Genomic DNA, 24,828 nt, shown 5'->3' on the forward strand with positions numbered 1-24,828 from the left:
GCTAAAAGGTCAAGATGAAGTCTCTTCTGCCATTGCATTTGGTTTGCAATAGCCACTTAGTAAATAAAAGAGGACTTTTATTTACTCATCCAACAAAAATACTTAGAGAAATAGATCATTTTTCTAAGAGTCTCCTGAACACCACATGAAGAATTATCTAGCTATAAGGAAAAAAATAAATCCTACTTAGCACATACCATTCTATCCTGGAACTTGAATACAAAGCCATTAAACAGAATTGGAAAAAAATGCTGGAAGTAAACCTTGCCAAAATCACATTCCTCAGACTTTAAGCAGCTTCTCAATCTCATTAAATCAACCAACAGGAGCAAATTCCCCATAATCCTAGCAGCACTGAACACAGACTTCACCTATAACTTGTCTGTACTAATCACAATGAAATTCCCTACACCAGACCCCTGAGCGGCTCTGGCTGCTACACTTGGACAAACATAGAAGGTTTCACCCAGTGCACCAGAGGTTATCAAGGCATATAGGAAATTGATAATAAGCAACTATTAGACACTAGCATGAACTCATATATATCCAAGCTGTGTGTGACAGAAATATCCAGCTGTCAGTGAAAGGCATTTCCCAGAAAACAATCCTTGCCCTTCATCTTTGCAGAGATATTTTCATCTCCACAAAGGAAACATGATAGGAAAACCTCAGAACTCTCTTTATAGCATATTATGATGTCTCCCCTCAGCATTGACCTCTCCCTATTCCACAGACTATAAACTGCATGTCTCATTCCTTTAAGTGATCAGTATCCACCTCTCTCAGCTTCTTTTTTCTTGCTTTCCACCTGTGTTTTCCTCTCCATTCAGTGATCTTCACCCTCCCAATGTTCCTTCTGTTTCCTGGGTAACAATATCTACTTCTTACAGAGATGGTTTAGCTGAAGTATAATTAAGTAATTCTGACTAATTGTTCTTAACATTTGGGGTTTTTTTCAAAAACTGCTACCTCTATTTTGAGAACCAGAAGGCACTTTGGGTGAATGTCCAAGGTAATTTTTCCTCCTCAAGAATATTAGCAGGTCTACTAAAGAACAATGACTGTGCCTAAAAAAGCTTGTCCTGCCTACAGATCCTTAGAAGATCCCATCAAATGGTAAAATACTCCCATGATTAGTTTTCCTAAATAGTTAAATTTCGTATTTAAATTTCCCAAATGCTCTTCATAATATACATTTTATGAAGTTATCATTTGTTCTTGCTTGTGCTGTGTAATGTATTCATGAAAAAGTAGCAAAGAGATGAACAGTCAACTTTGAAATTTTTGCTGATGGTATTAAGTTATTCAATATAATAAAGATTGGAAATTATTATGAGGAAGAACTTGGTACTGAAAAACTGGGCAATAAAACAGCATATGAAATTCAATGTAGATAAACGAAATTTAGGCACATTTGTAAAAACAGCACAGACTTTCTTCATGGAGTACTGTGCTCTGATCTGATGCAGCTGTGGGACTGGAATATATATTTGGATTGAGAAATACTATTCAATAATTGTCAAGATAGGAAATTAAATGTTAGGAGCAATGAAGAAAGTAACAGAGAGCAAAACAGAAAGCACCATTAGGCTGCAGTATAAATCCATGGTGCACCACTTTCTGAGATACTGTGTAGGATTCATGTCTCTCCATAAAAATGTGTACATAGAATCTGAAAGGAAAAACAACGTGGTATGAACACTTAAGTTTGGAAGATTTGGAAGGAATTCTGTCAAAGTAATGATTAATGAGATTAACTTCTGGCTAAAGAGATGACAGAGGCAAGAATGATGTGGCTATAAAGTCATGTGTGACAAGGAGAGGGTGGTATAACTTGTGGTATAAGAACCAGGGACAACAAATATGCCTTACAACACAAGCCAAAATGAAGAGCTTTTCTTTGCAAGCAATGCACAGATGAGCTGTGAAACTCCTTTCCTGAAGAAACTGAAGGTGAAAAATATTGGCATTTTCTCTGTAAAGGATGATAGAAAAATCCATTGAGGGATATGGAAAACAAAAATTACCTCCATTCCAGTAACCTCAGTGTCACTGCACTGTCTCCTGAGTGTCAGGAGAACAATTTGGGGAAGCCTGCTGACAGAAAGAGGATATTGATCTAGATGAACCTTCTACGTGAATCCATGCAGACACTCAATGGCTTTTTCTGGGCTTGAATCACTAATTAGATCTTAAGAAATATTCCTACTGCCCCACAAGTGATAGGAGTTGGATGACTTCTTTATCAGAACTAACTCAGAACAACTGTCCTCTGGGCAAGTTGTTTGCCTAGGTGACCTTCTTTAAGATCCTGTCCCCTCAGATGGAAAATATTCCATATTAGCCAGAATGATCATATTTCTTCGCTGGTGAAGCCCTGAAGCTGACAGCCTTTGGGCTGGTAGTTTTATACTGCCTGACTCTAAATCTCCAGTAGCCTAAACCTCTGAGGAGCATTAGCCCAAAAAGTTTTTTCAAAAAGAGATAGCAGAGTAGTGCTGCCTTCTAGCAAAATACATATACACAAACCAGATGAAGCATGTTTAAAGAGTTTACACAAATCACCACTAGCCTAGGCATGCCTAACACCTTTAAAAACTATGCATGAGCTACAGGGAGGCCATGTCATCTTGCTGTTCAGAATGTTTGCCATGTCTTAAAATGAAAAAACATCCCATGTGCATTTTAATTGATTAAACAGTCCATAAAAGCTTAAAATTAAAATTCTCAACTTTCATGAATTCTCTAAAATATTAATGCTATTCATGGGCTGAAAAATATTATTCTACCAAAAAATCCCCAGACTTATGAGCTTGTATAAATTAAAACACACTGTTTGCATTATTCATGTTGAGAACTACATTTTATTTCAGTGGGATTATCCATTACAGGGAAGATTGTGAGTACAATCACTGGACTCCAACTGCAGTTACTCTTCCCCAGTTTGAAGAGTAACAGATACAATCAATTTTTCAGTGTTTGTTGTCTTCTCAAAATATTAAGCATCCTGGTAGCACACATTCAGAGTATTAAGGCTGGATCTATTTTCTTAGGAATGCACTCAACAAGCCTCTAACTAATTTATGTAATCTAAACTCCATCACCCTCTAACCTTGATTTAAGCGAGCCTTCTTTCTTGAGGTGCCCTAAAACATCCTGTGTCTCCACCTCTTTGCTCCTTAAATAAAATAATGTTTAACTTTATCCAGAAATAATCCTTATCAAATTTCTTTAAACTTCTTTTGAGGATTGTGTGTTGTTATTATTTTTTATTATTTATTATTTGTGCAAGGTGGGTTTGCACCATCTGTGACACAGAAGGGAAGATGCCAGTGACAAGATATCAGAGGCAGAAAAACATTCTCATTTAGAGAACAAAGGTATGGATTCTGCAAAGTCACATACAGTTTGATTTTTTCAGAGACTATCTCAGTGATGGTCTGTAGTACTCCTCAACCCAGGAAAATATATCTCCTATATACTTCCACCCCTCCTGCTGCCCCAAGTTAGGATCACATTAGGTTCCTGGTCAGTACGCTCTGAGTATGTCCAATAGTGCTGAAGCTGTCTCCCTGAGCAGCTGAGAATCAGGTCTCCAACACTCATCCGTAATTCATTTTCATTTCATGGCAGGGTTCACCTTTTATTTCTTGGCCTCAGATCAAAAACTAGCTAATTACCAAAGCAGCATGAAGCTTGGATGATTGACAGATAACACCCCATGAGTGAATAAAAAGCTGCATTTTGAAAGGATAAAACAATAAAGATATTTCAACAAGAAGATAAACAGCAGGCTTCCAGCAGGGAGTGTTAAAAGGTTCCCAGAACATCACACCAGAATGGGTTTTTGTCATCTGGCTTCATGAGAAGAGACAATTTCAGCTCAGAGTATTTGACCAACTCTAACTCATGCATTCAACTTGTGAGGCAACTGATAATCTGAGAGCACCACAGGAGAAGGAGATATGTAGCAGATTCCTTACAGAACTGCTTAAAAAAACACTTGTAAGTTTTCTGGAGGCTGTCAGAGAAAGGAGACATGGAGCAGAATTAAGTGTTCAGTGCACTTCCTCTTTGCTACTACTTGGATGTGGGTAATAAATTTAAATTGAGTTAATTGACACAGCCTAACAGCAAACATTCTCATACCTAAACCTGCATACAGAAATAAGGCATTTTTACAGTGAAGCATTATATCCATTAAGTACAGATTTTTGTATAGTAATTTAAAGCAAGTCTAATAATTCTAATAAAAGGTTTTATTTGTCTGGATCACTGATTTTATGAGGAGTTTCTTCGTAGTGGTGTTATTGCTATTTATGTCCTGTAACAGTCAAAATAAACTGAATTTACTAATTCAAGATGGCAAAGTCATCACAAATTACATGTTGCCAATCCATTCAAAATTGCATCTACAGAACTGTTCTAGTCTTCCTTAGTTATATGACAAAGAGTAAATTTCAAATAAATTATTAAATCAAAAACCAAGTTCTACCATTACAGTCAGTTAATTAATCAAACATTCTATCCTTAATTATCTGCTGTGCCAAAATGGCTGTAAAAATATGGGGCCCTTCCAATTTCAGATTATCTCTGATTCTATGAAAAGTTTTTTGTGATATTTTGTGAAGGGAAATTAACACAGAAAAAAGTTTCTATACGTGTTCTTATTTGTCTCAGGAAACTTAAATCATCATTTGGTCTGACACTACATTTATCTGCAACACCACAATGAATATTTTGTGGCTTGTAGGACAGTCTTCTATGTCAAACTGTAAGAGGATCAGACAATCTATCTTGGTTCATTATATCATATTAATTATATTTATCATATTATCACAGCATATTATAATCATGCAGTGGGCTAGTAATCATATTAATTCACAGTGCAGATTCTGTTTTAGCAGAATATTTTCTGATTTTTAAAATGTGTTGTAGGAAAACCATAGGTCTGAAAATATAGGACCAAATACAGCTCAGGGGAAATAAACACACTTTAGAAACATGGTGCTTTATTTAAGACAATATTAAATTTCTATTTAACTTGCATCTCCATGAATACACAGAATTATTTTGATGATTCACAGAGGACTGGCAGTTGTGTTTCAAATACAAATGTGAAATATGAAATTGAAGTAAACAAAAACAATAAGAAAGATGAAATATCTTGTGCAAGTCATGAAAAATGCTATGTTGGTGTACAGCTATAATTCACTACTGTGTACACAGGACTGAGGAAAAAACACTCAACTAGATTTCTACATGTTTAGGGTAATTATGGGAAAAAAAATTATAGGTTGCTGCAATGTCACAAAGCCCATTTGCTATTAAATGTAGATTTCCAGTTTTGAGGACCACCCAAGTGCAAATATTTGCTTTTCCAAGTGCTTTAAAATGCTAAGTCATATTAGTTCAACATAAAAATACAGAAATAATTTTGCATAAGCACTTTGTCTTTCTAAAGAGAGAAGAAAGATACTGGATTAATCACCTCATACAGCCTTAAGAGCGGGTCAAATCCAAAACTGTATTTGATGAGAAGTCGCAGGGGTTTATTTCATGTTCTCTGTATGGTGCCAGAATGCCCAAGAGGATTGAATGTCTCACATTTGATTTTGAAATTGGAATGATAATTTACTTGCTAAGAGCTAAGTATAATTCTTTGTCCAAAGTATCAGTCTACAAAATCTTAGGCAGTGTCCATGCTCTTTCATAGGTTTCCTGCTCAACCTTTCAGTCAAAAGCCTTGGCTGAGTATTCCGTATATCAAATTGCAAGGAAATCACAAGGGGAAAATGCCAGACAATGGCCTCTGCACCTCATATTACCTGAGAACAAAATACACATTTTTCAGAGATGTCAAGTTCAAGGATGAGGAAATTCTCAAAAAAACACACTTGGATAAGGAGGGAATTTTTACTCTAATTGGAGTTCCTACTCCTGGATCACTGGAGTTCCTACTACTGGATTAGCTGTAACATCTTAAAGTTGCCATCCAGACAATGCTAAAGCAGATGTCAAAGAGAACCAAACCAATAGAATGAGAAAAGTAGAGGTGGGAATAGGAATATTCTCTGATTTTATATTGCTTTATGTCAATTAGACCTATCAGCACTTCTAAAAATTATGGGGTTTGTATGTCAATGTAGTTTTGAATGCAAATACAAGCAGGCTAAGATTTTATTTCCACTTCCCAATATTTTCCTTTCAAACAAAAAAATTGCAGGTATATCCATTTTTAGACTTTGAATAAAATGCCTGTAAATATTATGTGCCTTGATTCATGTGGTGTCTTGGATTGAAAGAGATATTATTTTATTCGCACATAGTGAACCATGAAATCACAATTTAATTTAAAATATATACTGCTTTTTAAAATTGCAGAATATGTAACATTTAGAGTAAAGTGAACAAATAAGTTTTCTATAGATAAACACAAAACAAATTTACACTATTTTGTTCCTATGCATAGTCATTGACCACTGTCAGTAAGTTAGAATAAAATTTGGAAAACAAATTAAATCAACTCAACTCTTCCCCCTCTGTCCAAAAAAAACCCCAGTTTAATTGATCTATGTTTCATATAATTATACCATTCAGTTTTATACCATTTTGTTTTACATTGGTTTCAGGAGTCCAAAGGAGGTTTTGGAAGTCCTAAATAATATTTAGCATATATTATGAGACTTCACTTTGAAAGTGGGAATCCTTATTTCCCCTTTCAAGCATGAAGTTTGGACACAAAAATGTCACAGTTGTCATTAGACTGTAAATAATTTTCTTTCTTTGCCAGTAAAGAAAGAGCTTGATTCAAATCATTAGCTTGATTCAAGGCTTATTCAACATGTCTGTTCACTTCTTTCTATCCCAAAGACTTCTGGCAAGTCATCAACAGTATTAGTATGAGTATGGTAAGTAGAAAAAATGTGTATTATTATAATTTCTTAATAAGGGCTCAAAAAACATGACCACAATTATAGTTCCCCATAATAAATTCTTTGTAATTCTCAGATTTACTCCACCATCTTTCAGATCTCTTCTAACAGCAGCTAAAAACCTACTATTCCAAAGTAGTAGGTTTTTCATCCCAATTCTACATCTATAAATCACCAACCCAACCAAAACTCATTGCGTCATTGGAAATAGTCTACATATCATGACATAGGAAGCTAAGTATAGACTTAGTTCTTTGAGAATATCTTGGTCCAATCACTGAGTCTTCAGCTGCTGCTTGTGATGGTTCCTGCCAGATTCAAGATAACAAAGTTCTATTTTCTACAATATAAAACCTCTAGGTCAGTCAAGAGAATTTTATTGCTGCAGTCCCATTCTTCCTTTTAAGAACTATTTGCAGTATCCTCATGAGATTGCTTAGCACAAAATTCTTTCTTCTTATAGTATCTTCCATTATTCAAAACTTCCTTGCCTTAGTACTATTTTATATGTTTATCCTCAAAGTAAATCCTAAAGCAACTGATGTATAGTCTTGTACTGTAATACAGTATTCAAAGTTAGAAGTTTTCATTTCTTTTTTCCTTCTTTTCTCTTCCAATCCTGTTCACAATGATTTCTCAGTTGACATGTCTGCAAATTCTGATACCCACTCCAGTAAATCTGTGCTTCACAGTCTTCAAGGAACATTACTATAATCTGTAAGTTATTTTTCAAAAAGATAATTTTTGTAATAAACATTAAAAAGGAAACTTCTTCAGGTAAATAAAATTTCTGAACCTTATTCTATGGATTTTTAGCTTCAAGAGTGTGTTCCAGAATGGCTTGTGTAGAAAACACTTTTTCTCTTTTTAACCTACACTTTTCAAAATTAAGTCATTTTCTTTGCAACTGAAACCAGACAAGATATTTCAACTAAGAATATAATGGTTTGAGGAAGTTTTGAGAAAGCAGAAATGGGGTTAAAGAAGAAAATGCAAGCTCACATATAAACAACAGCTCTCTGCTGTGATGTTAGAGCAACACTATTGCATATTTCTCCTGTGACAAGTGCTGCAATTTCTGCCACTGCTGTTTTTTCAGCAATTAAACATCATGAATTCAAAAGCTCTCTCTCATTGTCTGTAAAGCTGTGCTGCAGTCCCATTTCGAAACAAATTCAAAAAACCTCAGTACTGTAGTTGGCCTATTCATTACAGTTTAATATCAATAATGGTAACATAATCAGTGGAAATTACTAGTACCATTCAAACATTTCACTTCTCTTTAGAATTTTTTTCAAGATAGCTGAGTGTGGCACCAAAAAAAAGATAATTCCTTAAGGAATACTGCTTCATTGAACACATTGCTATATTAAAGACTTCTAAGGAGGTTTAGCAGCCTATCTTCAATTCAAGGCATAAGAACTTGGAACTCTACATTTTTGAAGCATCACTGCCAGAGAAGCGAGGATCACATTAACTGGAGTTTCTTACCTCCCAATTAATTTAAAAATACTTTAATTCATTAATCCTTCATGTCAAAGGGATAGTAGATAACCATATTAAGTAATAATTTTAGTGTAAAAAAAATTAAATTCCTTCAATTTTGTCAGGACCAGTAGCTAGAGAGCTATCCAGCAGAAGTCATTAATGGGAAAGTACAGCTTCAGCTTCAGTGATTAAAGAACTATTAAATACAGCTTATCCTCTATAGCACAGATATTTCTGACTCAAAAGCAGAAACTTTATAACACATGCATAAAGAAAATATCCCCTTTCAGACAACAAAAGCATGTTGGTTGTGCAATTCCACATAATTTTCATGTTAGCAATTCACTGGTTCTCAGGGATGCTTGTGAGAAGCTCTGAAGCAAAGTTGTATAAAATACTTTTAATTTAAATCTTGCTTTGTTCCCAAATTCTCAGTACTGCATTTCCATAAGGCTGTCATGAGAAAAGGCTGAGTAAATGAAAACTGGCTGGTAAATAAAAGCAACAAAATATGGTTCCTAATTACTAAAGGAATCATCATCTACCCATGTGTATACATTTTGCAGTATATTTATAAAAGCCTTTACTAGTTTTTGAAAGGCAGCACTTGCATAACAGTTTGTTATGCAGTGTTTAATTGGATTTTTTCAGGTAAAGGTGCAGATCATCCACTATTTATTACTACACTTTGGGGCACGTGGGCCTTTCAGAAGAAAGGGGGAAAATACATTTTGCCTGGAGACATCCAATTGTCTGTCCACTAACAGAAGCTTTTAGAGTGCAGTGAGAAATGAGAGCGTCCCAGGAGTGTATTTTACAAAGCAACAGATGCAGATTGCTTCAAAGGAACAAAGAGCAGGCACTCCATGAGACCTCCATAGGGGTGGAAGGACAGAATTCCTGCAGAGAGACTGTGCTCTGCTGCCACCTAGAAAGACACTTGTTTGAGAGTTTTTAAAAGAATCCAGGACACAGGATAATTCCTGCAAAGGCAACACAGACAGAGCTTTGTCCATGATGTCCAATTTTTTTGTCTTCTTCAAGTGGCTTTGTGCTTTCTCTCTTTTAGAAAATCCCATGATCTGTTTCTGAATAACCCCCGAGTTTTAAAACCTCTTTAGTGTTTTGATGCATGCAGAGTAAGGGACAAGTTTAGAGAACTTCGCTTGAAGTGCTGTCACAAAACCACTCAACACAAAGCTCCCATTATTTTCCTGGAAGTCTTCCCACAAAAAGGTAATTTACTGTATGTGGGCTCACATGATTATCAGCCAGCAGCAGTTTAGGTTTCTAGTTCTCCACCGTCTCCTTCCCCCTAAGTTTGTAATGAATTATACAGTAAGAAAGCCAAGAGATTATTTCACCCACATCTAAGAAATGAAAAACACTTCCAACATTGCTATAACAAACTTAATAAATTCTCTTACAAAAAGCAAAATCTTTGAAGAGCTAAGGTATCCTGGGAAAGTGCTGGAGAGATCAGAGGCAGCTGATGTGTCCCAGGTTAACTGCTAAGTGACAGTTCTGCCACTACATTTCTGATAATAGGAAAAAAAATGGTCCCAAAGTGATCTGCAGGGAAAAAAAGGGAAAAAGAAAAAAGGATAAAATCCTTTTTGAGCTCAAAGTTATCGGATGCAGATTTGAAAAGGAAACTTCCCACACCTGCTGCCAATTACTGTTACATCAACTAAGGGACACTTCTGCATAGTCAAAAGACATATCCATTATTTGATTGTACAGGATACTGTGTAACAGGATTTAGCTTTGAAGTTAAAATCTACACTTCTTCCCTTCCCAGATCCTCAACCCAGGGGATGCCGCAGCCTACAGCTCCTAAAATTGCCAGAATCAGGATGAGAAGAGTCTTCCAGGCTTTTCCTGTGCACCTTCAGGACCTAAGACGACCAACAGCTCCTACAAAATGCTGTGTCAGCAGAAGACTTCTCAGGTCAGAAGCTTAACTACTGCCTGCACATGGGGGAGGCACAGGCCAGCACTTGGTAGGGCTCACAGCAGTCCCAGTCATGGTCCATGCTGGGCAGGTTCACAGCAAGGACAGCAATCTGCCTCTCTGCTCCTCCCCCAGCATTTCTGCTCCCCATTGCACCTCCAGCCCACTCACTGCCTCTCCAGGTCTCAGCTGCTGCAAGGGGGGATTCACAACTCCTGATAGTTGCTCCCAATACAGACTTACGTTCAACAAGCCTTGAGAAAGCTCACAACTACTTGCTGAACCATTTTTAAGCTTTTTTTTTTAATTGCTGGTTACTTTCAAGTGCTGGTTATTTCTTTGAACTCATGAGAATTATCAAAATATGAGAATTTCATCCTGGCTCTTAGTTTTTGTCATTTCCCATTAAAAAAAAAACCAACAAAGAAGAATAATAGTGAATATTAAGTAAAACCTAACTGCTAAATGGTGGAAAAGGCTACCACTCAGAATAAAATTATTAGGCAAACCATGTTCATGAGTTCACACTGACACAAATTCAATAGATAATGCATATATTTATTTGTTACCTGTCAGTAAGAAGCTAACAGGGGCAGACAAACAGCAAAGATCAGTTTATGGATAATCTCATTACAACGTATCCTTCAAAAAGAGAAAATGAAATTTAAATTTATATCTGTATTAATATAATCAAGGCAGGTGGCACAGAATTAAAAATCTGACTTAGGCCAAGAGGTGAATCTATGTAAATAAACATATTCAAAGAAAATATTTGCAAATTTGGCACTCTCCTTAGTAAGTTCTTTTTTCATATTAGAAAACCAGAAAACAGGTGACAGACAGATCTTTGTGTCTTTAAATCTCCCATGTGCCAGGTAGGAATAGAACAATTGGTGCTTTAGGAAGGACCAGGGTAATCATGACTTCCAATGGGAATGTTGAAGCAAAAGCTGCAGTTTTCTCTACTGGCAATGTTCTTACCAGTGACCGCTAAACTAATATCATGAATGCTTATAACAAATTTGGTTTAACAGCTTCTGGTAAGATCTGCCATTATCTCAACCTTTTTTGTCTCATTTTGGGTGCTAAAAAGCACTGTTTTGGTTTAAGCCAGCAGGCAGGTAAACATCACATAGCCTGTCACTTGCTTAGTCTTCATCCCTCCACCTCCACCTGCCCCACCAGGGGAATAGGAGAGAGAATTGGGGAAAATAAGTAAAATTTGTGGCTTGATATGAAGATAATGTAGTGTGACAGAAAGAAGGAAAATTAGGAAGAAGAAGAAGAAAGAAGAAGAAGAAGAAAGGAAGAAAGAAAGGAAGGAAGAAAGAAAGAAAGAGAGAAAGAAAAAGTCATGCAGTATGGAATTGCTCACCATGCACCAACTGATGCCCAGCCAGTGCCAAGCAGCAGCTCTCCCAGCCAGCTTTCCCACTAGTTTATAAACTGGGCATATGGTATGGAATATTATTTTGGCTGATTTGGGTCAGCTGTCTGGACTGCTCTGACTTCTAGCTTCTTGTGCTCCTCAGCCTCCTCACTGGTGCAGTGGTGTGAGAAGCTAAAAAGTCCTTGATTTAGTTTAAGCACTGTGTAGCAACAATTAAAACATAAGTGTGTTATCAACATTATTCTCATCCTGAATCCAAAATACTGCCCTGTATCAGCTTCTAGGAAGAAATTTTACTCCATACCAGACAAAACCAGGACAGTACTGTAAGGAAGGACTTCCAGTCATCCATGATTATTCAAAACAAAAAAGATAATGTATTTCAGTTGGAGAATTATCTGTATAACAATAAACAAAATGCTACTCTTTTTGAAGTAAGATATAATATTTTGTTCCATTAGTACTATAAACAATATTTAAGAAAGGATATTCACAAAGACTTAATACAAAAAGGCTTAACTGTAGTAATCTAACTATAGTGAATATTTCATTAACAGCACCGAGACAAATATTTTAGCAGGCTCAAGGATGAATGAAAATAATTTCTGTTAACACCTGCATTTGCCTTAGTGGATTCATTTGCTGTTGGTCATATTCAAGCTGAAATTGCAGTCAAATGAATATGCCCATAAGCAATAGATGCTAAAAATTTAACAAAGTGTAATACCACAATGTCCTCTACAAAACTCATAGCATCATCACGGTCTCTAACTAGCCAAACGTCAGCTTGACAGAGAACTAGATGTGATTTTTTTTTAATGGCGTTTTTCACATATTGGAAAATATTGATATATCAGAAATAGGGCAACAGTTAATAATTGCACAGTTTAGGGTTTTGAGCATTCACCTAAATAAAACTGAACTAGATCAGACCATCTGCTTTAGTTAATGGTATATTGAATATTAGAAAGAAAACAAAAAAAAAACCAAACAAAAAAACGAAAAAAAAATCAAAACACCACAAACAAAAAACCCAACCCGAAAATGAATCTAGGAAGTCTTAAAAGACAATAGAAAGTAAACAGCCCTGGCTGGCCAATACCTACATGACTGAGTCTTTTTCATGAGAACAGGAATACCTAGGTATCAGACTAGGGGTCAAATTTGGCAAAACAGAAATCCGAACCAGCCCATCACATTCCAACTGAGACATCTCTTCTGAAGTTCATCAAGTCTTCTGCACTGTGGCACTCATTTTTGCAAACTTTTCCAAGTTTTGGCTCAGCTTACTCCACAGTGGGAAAATCCTTGAAACTTCAGTAAAATTATATAAAATGGTAAAAAATTGTTCCTTTTGCAGAACTACTTCCAAACATGTTTTTAAAATCACATCAGGAATTAGTAAACCTTAAAATGGATTAGGTAAATCATCTTTTATGCTACCTGTCACCAAGATATTTTTGGCAGCATTCATATAAGATTAGTCTGATATATTTTCTCCACTAAAAGGAAAGAACTCTCCATATCAATACACTTCCCACTTACAAATCATACAAATTTATTTTTCATCAGAGAATGTGTCATGGGGGATTGAAAAATTAAATTTAATTCCACTTTTCTCATAGAAAGGACCAAAAGGTGCTTTAGTATATCCCTTGGTTACTTAAAAATGGTATAATTTTTCATTTTAAGAGGAAATGCTTATTGAAATTAATCTTTAAGTTATCAAAGAATAAAATGTTAAAAAAAACAGATAAAATGCTTCAAAAGTTAGGTTTTGGGTTTAGATTTTTAATACATCTCTGAGCAGATGCTTAAAACTATGCTGATCCAATGTTTTTTTATCAGATAAACTTATTTCTTAAAAAAAGTCCCAAAGACATGACAGAAAGGAATGTCTTCAGAGAGCTATTTTTACCAAAATCACACTTCCTGTGATTTTCAAAAGCACAAAATTCAGGATCATTTACTTGAACCTCAGTTTTATCCTATGAAGATATTAATGCAGAGGTCGATTAATATGAAAGGGTTTATCAAGATGGTAGTTCAGTGCAATTCTAGTGTTGGAAGAATATTGGGTTGTGTTTGATAATTTGTCAGCTGACAAAGGCGGGAGAAAAAAGTTATTATGTTTAATTTAGTAAAGCCATTAATTTCTTTAAGCTTGTAAAATATAATGGTTATATGTAGTTATATAATATATATACACTTTTATATATAAATATATAAAATGTAATTTATTATATTTTTCTTTTCCAAATGGTCCAAATGGTCTATAATAATAACTTTTTCACTACTAACCTGTTTCTAACTACAGCCTTGACAAGAATAGTAAGTCACTTATCAGTTTAAATCCAGTCATTCTCTAATATGCCTTCTTTTGAAAGACTGACATTTACTTTGAAGAAACATATTTTTACTGTCACAGCAGTTTCCTGCTTGTGATCATGAACTTCCTAAGACAGTGGGAATAGACACTAAAATAGACAAAAAAGACAAAATTCATTATAAAATCCCCCTCATTATTTAAAAACCCCTCATTGTTATTCTAATGAATGTGTGAGACCAGCTTTTGTCATTTGTATTTTTCCATGGCAGATTCTTAAACTAAAACATCAGAGGATGAACTGGCCTTAGTCAGTAATGCTTGAGAGATTCCTTTTGTAAAATCTTTCAGCTTCCTTTTCTCCCATCCTTTCTCTTTACATCCACTTTCAATCTCATTCCTCAGAAAAGATTCTATATTGTTTCTGAGACAAGTCTTGAAAATGCCCAAAGATGGAGATTCTACCACAATTCCCCCTGTGACTCTTGGAAGAAATGTCAATCTGCAACTTGTGGTTTTCATCCCTTACATGGCCTGTCACAACCAAGAAGAGTGTCTCTGCAAGTCCCTTTCAAGCAGTTTTAGGCTGCTGTGAGTTTATTTACCATTTAACCTCCTGTTTCCCAAACTAAGCAAGCCCAGCTCTGTTAACCGCTCCTCACAACCTGTGTGCTCTGTGCCCTGACTCTGCAGTCCTCTGCTGGATCCTCTGCAGCTTCCTGACATCCTCTTGACAGAGGTTGCCAAACCCTCTCATTGCAAGCCACTGTGCAGTAGATGACCACCTCAGAAGGTGCTAAAGAAAACCTTTTAACTGTGCTTGACAACACACGCTCAGTCACTGTTTACTGAAGGAATGAAGCTTTGGGAATTAGGTAGAATCAATTTCAGGACATGGCAGAGGCAAAATGGAATATATATACAACATACATATTGTATGGGGGAAACACAAAGAAGATAATAGAAAAGGGGTAAAGGACAGTCACAGTCCCTATGAGAAAAAGGAACAAATGAAGAACAAATAGCTAGGAATTTCTGCAGTGTACCACTGATTAAATCCCAACAAGTTCCTTTCCTGTTGGCAGAATGAAAGCACTGCTTTTTGAGTTGCCATTTACAACATTTCATTACTGTAGTCACAACAATCTTATTTTCTTCTCCTATATAATTTGCATTAGTAAATGAGATTTTTTTAAAAGTGTGTCTGTGTGTTTTCTGCCAAAACCTTTTTGCATGACCAGGTAATTGATACTGCAGTGCTGAGTCAGTGCAAACTCACTGCTGCACCGGTAACCCTTGTTTAATATTCAGTGTGAAAACATCTATGCCTTCATGCTTCTACGTGAGAATCAAAAAAATCACCAACGTCCCATCACTGGGTTTCATTATTCTGCCGTACCAGGCTAGGTGTTATTATGATTCTGACATTTGACATTCCCAACAGTCAGTGGGAAGCTTCCCAAAGTCCTGCGTTATGTTGAGAAATGCCTTACGCTGTTGACATCAAACTTTCCTTGGGAATTGTAGTCTAGATAAAGACAAGCACAGAATGAAAATTGGAGATGGCTAGAAAACCTAATTTCCCAGAAAGTTAAATAAAGTGGGTAACAAAACCATATCTTAAAAAATTTAGCTGCACATAAATCATAGTACATGAAAGACATTTCTAATGTAGTTCTTTTAAAGTCTCTTTGAAACAAAACATTAGCAGAAATCACTTCTGCATATGAAAGGCACATTAAAATGTTTTCACTTGTAAAATTTTATACTAATTATATAGCTATGGAAAAGAGACACTGTATCATAAAATTGCCTTTCTTGGCTTTTCAAATGTACTTTTACCCAAAAGCTTTTTACTACTTTAACACCTTCAGATTATTCAGCTTTATTATGTTATGTCAGAAAATTGTGTAATTGTGGTCTGTGCAGCACATACCTGATTCAAACACTGGGAAGATGTGAGTTTCTTTCATTCAAGACTGAAAAAAAAACATTTTCCTACACGTACATATAAATAATTCAAGTATTAGGATAAAAGAATATTTCTGTGAGAACTTGCATATAATACTGTTATACATACCTATGTTTTATTGTTCTAAAAATTGTTTGGAGGGGAAAAGGTTGCAAAAGTAATGACAGGAATGGCAGGAAAAACAGAGTAACTGCAAAGAATTTGTTTTTCTAATCAACTCCTAGTGCTGAGCCAGTTTTATCTGACTATGGCCTGTTTGTTTCCTTTCTATGCAAGGGCTAAAAGAGTATTATATTAACAATTCCTTATCAAAGGCTTGTTTACCTATTATGAATACAGAAAAAACACTTAGATTCTACTCAGCTTTGCTGTCACTAACTTTTTCCCAGGTAGGAGAATTGCATGAAAAGCTGGTCAAGCACACAGACGCTTAAATTCTAGAAGCTGTGACACTCAAAGACTGTAAAACAGGGGCAGCTAAGCTGTCCTTCCCATGTTGAAATCTTGAACACCATGTTGCCTTTTGGCCTTGCTCACTAATCTTGAAATTGTGTTTTGACTAGAAATGTGAGGCAGCTTTATACATGCTCCATAGGAAGGATATAGACCCCCTGAGGAGGAGGAGGAAAAAATTAATCACAGAAAGAGTGGCTGGGCATTGGAATTGGCTGCCCAGGGAGCTGGTTGAGTCACTGTCTCTGGAGGTGTTTAAAAAAAGACTTGATGAGGTACTCTCAGGTAGCTGAGAAGGTAATGTCAGGTCACAGGTTGGACTCAATGATCTCAAAGGTCTTTTCCAACATAGTTTATTCTGTGATTCTGTGATTCTGACTTGTCCTTTGTAGCAGAGAGCAGTTGGAACAGATGGAGCTCTGACTGGGCACAGATGATGAAGGCTTTCATTGGAATATAAGCAGCAAAGGGAAAACTGGGGAGTGCTAGGAATGCCCTAGTGTTGAACTGGGAGGAAGCCCTGATGATAAGGAGCAAGGAAAACACTGAGGTACAGAACGTCTTACTCATGTTTTATTATTTTTTGGCTAGAATTGTCCTCAGGAATACCAGGACCCTCCAATCCATGACAAAGTTTGGAGAAGCGTAAATATACCCTCAATAGAGCAGGATCAATTCAGGAAACATTTGAATGAACTGGACATGCACAAGTCCATGGGACCTCACAGGACACATCCTTGAGTATTAAGGGAGTTGCCATTGTGAGGACACTCATTATCATATTTGAAAGGTTGTGGGAATGGGGAAAGTTTCCTGAGCATTGAAAGAAAAGCAGCAGCACTCTTGTCTTCAAGAACAAGAAGGAAGATTAGGAGAGCTGCAGTCCAATCAGCCTCACTTGTATTTCCTGGGAAGGTGATGCATGAAAATATCCTGGAAGCCATTTCTAACCATATTAAGCAAAAGTCAGTCACTGGGATTGGTCAGCATATGTTTGTGAAGCTGAAATGCCTGACCAGCTACTCTTCTGTGCTGAGGTGACTGGCTCAGTGGACAAGGGGAGACCAGTGGAAGTTCTTTATCTTGATTTCAGCAAGATATTTGACACTATTTCTCATGACACTCATAACAAATTCTTCCTTTCTCTCCAACGTAATTTCTTCTCATTCTCTCAAAGATACATATATATTGATGTGCTAAGATTTTATCCACAGTTTGTAGAAATTTGTAGAAATTATTTCCTGTCAAAGTGTTTTTGTCTGTTTTGTTCAGTTTACCCCTTGCCCTCAAAACTGAATATTCATCTATGAGCATTTTCATACTGGACACTGACAGACACAATAGCCTATGCCTTTATTTTGTCCACAGCTTCTTTTAGCTTGTGAATTTTAGCTTGTGTTTGCAGTTGCTGTTACACATGCAAGACGCATCAGAAGATCTGAGAATTGGGATGGCATAATAGAGTTGACAGCAGAAAGATAACCAACAAAACAGATATTTTTCATCAGGCAGTAGAGTACTATGAGCTTGCCAATAAAATCCAAAGTCAGAGCAATGCTGACATATCATACAGAATTACTGATACTGAAACATCAATAAGGAAGCAATGTTTCAAGAAATACCCCAGATTTTTAAAAGTAATATCTAATATGTGTCTAACATGCTTTTGTCTGTAAAACAAAAGCTGCATTAATTTTGACAATTAAGGATGTCTTTTGTGTTCAAGCATTACAGATCTTTGTTTTGCATCACAGAAGCTGACTTGTGCTCTGTCACATCACAGATGTTGTGCTCATATTATGATCCCACATGCCACATTATGCAGATGAATTTGTTACACTTAACACCCTGACTGAACCATACGCATTTCAGAAAATCTCAGAAGAAATACTTTTTTTAATTTGGAGACTTCTGAAAGTAAGTGACATTATAATCAATGGAGTGAAAAATATAGAGAAAGCATAGAAAAAGTGGAAAGTTTTAAGAGGCTGGTGCTTTTAAGATAGTAGAAAATAGTCTAGTTCTTGTGACTCCATCTTAAAAGTTGTAAGGAGATCAGTGGAATGGAAAAACAAAGTCCTATGTAAACAATTCTCCAAAATAAGTGGGATGTGGATGACCTGGCTTTGTGTTGTCCATGACTCTGCTGCAAGAAATTGGATGAGGTGCTGCCAGTGGTCCCTTCCAGCCACACAATATCTGTGATTCAATGAAATATGCCTGATCACTGTAAGTCATCAACACTATCTAGAAAAAATAAAATGAGAAGTGGCAATGACTGGAAGGAACCAAGGCGGGGAATGGGCTTCAAAATACTTCAAACATTTCTCTCTGTTTTCCTAACTGTTTTCCCATGGCTCAGACTTCCTGTCTTATTAAATCAAAGAGAAAAATGCCTGCAATTAATGAGTGCTTTACATAACTTCATTACCAAATCCAACAGAAGCAAGGTAATTTTACCTTGATGAACAGAGCTGTGTATACCCCCTTGCCCAGTTGTTCAGGTTTTGGTGAAAGGAAAGGAAAAAAAATGTAGTTAGATGCATTGTGGTGATTCTGAATAGCAAAGTCTTAAGCCTTTAACTTCTTGTGTTCCTGCCTTATATTGCAGGATAAAAAACATGAGAAATATAATTTGAACTATAGTATATCTTGAATTGAATTTTCAATAGTGTCTTGTGACACTCAATAGAGTTTTGTGACAGGTATTAATCAAATTCAGTCCAACAACACAAATTCCTTTTGGAAAACCTGATAACACACAACATACACACCAGGGTGATTTTCATTTAAATAAAGTGATGTTTAAAAATATGTTCAACCCTTCCCTTCTGATGGAGACCAGTACTTATTTACTTAAGAAGAACCTAAGCTGCTGTTGAAAAGCAAATCTGCAGCCATTCAGGAATGTTTGATTCTCCAGAAACCCAGCAAAGGGTAACTGCTAACAGCATAGCCACTTCTAGAACAGCCTTTATGAAAAGGCATTTCTGTTAGTACTTTCAGCATCCAATCTACCCAACAAAATGCAAATTCTATGGTTTCTGGTCTCCTCTGCCTGCTAGCCATGACATCTAAAGGCAAAATTTAAATCAACAGCACTTTTCAAACAAATTATCAATATCATTTTATATTATTCTAGCAGATTAAAAACTGTTACTTCTCATACAAGTAGTGTAGCTTGCTACCCAGAAACACTACAAGACCTGATCTAGAAAAGAACAACTGTTTAACATGGGATCCAAAGCCTACTGAAGTCAACAAAAGTATCTGGAAATATTTTACCTATGGGCCTAATTTGCACTATACTGACCTTTTATTTTCTGGCAAATTTTGTATCTGTGATTGTAGACCATACGATTTAGCTTCTAGCATGTGCACTAGGTACTAGTGATAATTACATTTGAAAATAGTTCTACAGTGGCTTTTCATACGTACCTTTGGAAGGTAATGTCACAAAAGCACAAAGAGAAATATTTAAAGATGTGATCAGGTCTGTAAAATGGAGCTTTTCCTTGCTTTTATCCAGCGTGTACCTCTCCAGGGAATTTGCCAAGGCATGAGTACAAGAAGCTCAGATGGTAATCTCTGCAAATATTTCTTCTTTCAATAAAACAAAAAAACCCCTTTTCGTGCTGTTAGACTCTGTACTGCTGGGTGTAATAAACAAATCAGAGAGAAGTTGCACATTTGATCTGTGAGGTATTTTAAGTCAATACAAGCCTCCAAGCAGAGAGGTTAATTTGACAGTTCTAACAGTTAATCAGATACGAATTCATTAGCAGAGGTCTGGGTAAGAACCACTACATGATTTCTAGGATGTTCTTGTTTTCATTATCTTTGCAACAGACTGCCACTAATGGGAAGAAAAAATAAGTGAGAAGCTGATTCAGAATAAGGAATCTTGAGAGAAATCTGGAACGCCCTTTGAAAGCTAATGGTTACTGGAAATTGTTGACTTGATTGTCCAGTATTTCCTGTCTTAAAACTCAGATGTCTTTTGCTCATGGATTTAGAAATCCTGATGAATTCTTAATACATTGCTTTTGTCTATTATGCTAGGGAGCACACTGATTTTGCTTAAAACTCTGCTTCCACCCATTATCCTCCACTGGAGCAGTTAATTAGCTGCTTCATTTACAAATGCTTACATTTGGCTTCAAACTGCACTTAAGGAAGCAATATTTTGTGGGTAGGAATTCAATGTCACTAGAGACTCTCCTTATTTAATCTTTTCTTGATTTGTTTTTCAACTAAATTAGCTGTGAGTAGGTTGGCATGTACATGTAAGGACGTGAGTGTGTCATGAGACGTTTTCCTGTGTGAGTCTAAGAGCTACTAGCAACTCTACCACGCTAATTTTACCATAGATGGAGTTAATAACAAATGCAGCATCTGTAAGTCATTAATCTGGAAGAGGAAAACATACATTTCTTGATCATTTGAGAATATCAAAGAAGTAACCTTTTTTTGGTAGGCAGCATTTCCGAAAGAGCAAAAAGTGGTACAGAATAACGTAACAGATTGACTATTTTGATATGCAGCTTCCTGGTACCTGAACGACTAGGTCACAAGCTCTGAATTTCAGTTCATGAAGGAACATGGCCACTACTATTTCAGATGAATTCTGGAATTAATGTCTGTACTCACAGTTCCTGTAGGTTGCTCGTTCTGCAGGGACGGAAGTGATTTCTTTTTTCAAGCTGCTGTGCACAACACTCTCTGGTGCTCTCTGGAGCAGTGGTGCTTGGGAGATGATGTTTCCAGTCCAGCAGGACAGAGGAAGAGACAAGGTAGCAAATATCTACCTAGCTGGGAGCCTTCTAGAGAACCAAGGACCTCCAGGCTGTGGAGGCGAGGAGAATACATATATCATGCCAAGGTGGCAGAAGATGGGTGGGGTCAGGTTTGCACCATTCAATATAGGCTCTGAATTTTCCCTGAGAGAAAACCTGACAGAAAAAGCCATTTGAATTCAAAGCTCCTTTCAAAGGTTTTCACTATAGAGAAAAGGACAGCCTGGGCAGCCCAGCCCAAGCAGCCAGCACTGACCAATGGTTCCACCATGCTGAGGAAATGCAGCCAGCATGGCTGTAGCCTCCTCTGCACCATGAGACAGTGCTCAACAAGCAGATTCCAAGAAACACAATAATGTTGCTGCTTACATCTTCACCTATCTTTCTTCCTTCAAAGAACTGTATCAATGCATCTGGGAATTCAGCACTGCACAGGCATTAATAGCATCCACAGCTCCCATATTTAGTGGGTCTTGCATGTGAATTTCCAAGTACTAAATGCAGCTGCAAGTTGATGACCATTTTTACATCACCACAGAGTTAATTCACCTAGAGAAGAAATGCACCTCCCGTGAAGGCTGTGAAGCAATTACCCAGCAGGCAACTTGCATGCTTGTCTAAACTCTATTGTCTAGGTAAGAGGAAAGCAGCATTTTTGTCTCCCACAGATGCAGCCTTCAGCCATCATTTCATTTACTGTGGTTAATTTACTGAGAAAAATGTGGTGTTTTATGTTGCTGTCAAAAGTAGCCCTTGTTATTTTTCTGAGTGCTCAGACACCAGGGCTCTCTCCCTGATGATTTGTAGTGTTATAGTTCATCAGCAAATGAGACTACTTTTGCCCCTTTTCCCCCAAGCGCTTTTAGCTGTTAAAAATAAGGAAAGGACTTAGATGCAAAGGGAAAAATCTACTCCAAAGTTGATTAATGGCATTTATATTTGTCTCACACGTGGTCCAGATACACACACATAGAACATTAAATGTCTGGCTGTGAAAATGTTCGTTTACATTTATTCCATTTAGGCAATCCTTCATAGCAGCAGTGTGCCTCTGCTGCGATTGAAATGCCAGGTTTTAATATAGCAGTATTCATGTGCTGCGTGTGGGGAAGGGGGAATGGGGTGCTTTATCAGATGGTCTCATTTGTATTTGTTTATTATTTCAGTAGTCCTGATGGGCTGACAATTTTCGGAGTTCTGTTCTGGCGATGAAAAATCTGGAAAGGGCTTGTGGTAACATAGATCCTGAAAAGATTTCACTTTCAAATTTCACAGACAAAACTTGTATTCATCAACACCCCCATATGAATGATCAACCTTTAAAGCCCACGGAGGTGGTTTTAAGCTTCAGTCTATTGTAACAACATGTCAGCCAGAGAGTCATTAGTGAGCAGATAAAAGTGATGCAGTTAGTTAGATTTGAAGGTCTCAGGACTGAAAGGTATGAAATAAAAGTCATAGGTGCTGCAGCTGAAGTTATCAAAACTAGAATTTGCTGTCATTCAGAAGTACAAGGTGAAAATGGAGAGTGTGATAACATGAAAAATTGGAATGATCGTATCTGTGACAGTCTTTTGATCTTCAAAGCGCAATGGGCTTGAATTTTGCTGATGAATCTTGTTAAAATTACTTCATGTCATTCAAACGCTATGCAGCACAATACTGGAGAGGGCTTCAGGTGATATTGTTATGGAAAATGGAGGCCTGTGAGCCTTCTCATCACCTTTGCATCCAAGGTGACAGAAAAAACAAGCTGCAGCTGATGGGATTTGCACTGACAAGTAGGTTTTTGCTCTTTCTCATGATCTTGGTATTTCTTGAGCTTTCAAGAAGCTTTTGGAAATCAGGCTCATGTATCTTTCAGAAATACTGCCTTTCAGAGAGATTTAACTTATCCAGTTCAGTGAGAAAAACATGAATCCTCCAGTATTAAGTAAATTCTACCACTAGATTTCAAGGACTGTGTTGATTTGCTACAGTGATTTGACCTATATCTTCTAATCTTTTCCGTCAAAGTATGACTTTAAACCAGTGCTTAGAGTAAGCAGAGGCACATGAAAACTGGCCCTCCTCCACAAAAGCTAAAGCAGGGATTTCTGTACATGACATCTGTGATCGTAAAACCTGCCCAGAGCCCTCTAAACCTGCTCTGCTTTGCTGCCTGTTTGTACAGAGCAAGTCCTGTTGGCCACAGAGGGGAGTGAGGGAAGATGGGCTGACTTCAGTAACCTAAGGAGAGATTCCTGCAGGAGCCCAGCTCATGCAGCAGCACCTGGACCCTTTCAGGATCAAGAAAGGGCTATCTGAAATGGGCACACACAAGGCAACACAGGAGTTCTGTCTCAGGCAAAAGGTGGTGTGCTGGAAGGCCAGCTGTTCCTGCTTTCCTGAGGACTGACTCCTGCAAGAAAGCAAGAAGCATCCTTTGTGTATGACATTCTCACAAAATAGGAAGGAGGGAAATCTGGAATGGTGAAGGGGAGCCAAAACACCATAGAGCTAGGAGGACTCATGGTAACTGCAACTAAATGCAAGAAATTTTTGTCCAGCAGATCGGAAATACGAGTCACAATGAGTAAATGCACACAGCTGCTCTATGCTGTCAGCAAAGATTTTGTTTCCAGACAATCTGAATTAGCAGAAGAAATAAGTATTTTTTCAAAAGTCCTGTATCTAAGTTCAATTATATATATTCTTGATCAATTTATTTCTAATGGGAATTTTGAGAGAGAGGAATTTTCACAATTAAGAGCTTCTCTGAGTTAGAGACCTACCAGAAGTATTGTCTCAAGAAGTTTTATCATCACTATGCAGCAAAGAAAAATGAACTTACATTCTTCCAGTGCATGATAAGACATCTTTTCTATGACTAAGACAGAGAGGGATTAAAGAGCAAACACAGCATCGCTGCTATTATTTATTCCCAGCACCAGCAGTAGCCAGTTCTTTTAGATGAAAAAAAAGCATTCAACCTTAAAGACCCAATTAAAAAAACCTTTATTAACTAGGGGTCCTCTGAAAAATCCAGCTTCTGGAAATAGTAGTTTACATGGGAAAAAAGTACGCTGTGTGGTTCTTTATTTGAATGTGAGTTTTTCTGTCACACGGAGTCATACAGTAAATACATAAATGTCTATTAAGGGATTTTCTAACAGATATCATATTTATCAGGTATATATTCTTCGACACCTGAAACAAGTTTGTGCTGCAGTTTATCTGTAACTATGACCACAGATCCTGTAAATATTCGTTTTAGCATAGTGCTTCAGTACGTTTAATATCACCAGGAGACACCAGAGGACAGTATTACAGAAAATGCCTAAGAAGTAATTTTTATATCAATAGTTCCTTTTAATAGATTTCATGCATCAATAGAAAGTTCTGTTTCCACTTGTCTGTCTTAATGGGAATTATTTTCTTAGATGTTGCCTAATAATTATTGGTCCACAAACAAATTTTTTAAATCAGAAAACTTTATGATGGAAAAAAGGTCACTTCATTATTTCTGTTCCTA

Source organism: Lichenostomus cassidix, chromosome 2 (assembly GCF_008360975.1).
Source record: "Lichenostomus cassidix isolate B80296 chromosome 2, HeHo_3.0, whole genome shotgun sequence".
Lineage (NCBI taxonomy): Eukaryota > Metazoa > Chordata > Aves > Passeriformes > Meliphagidae > Lichenostomus > Lichenostomus cassidix.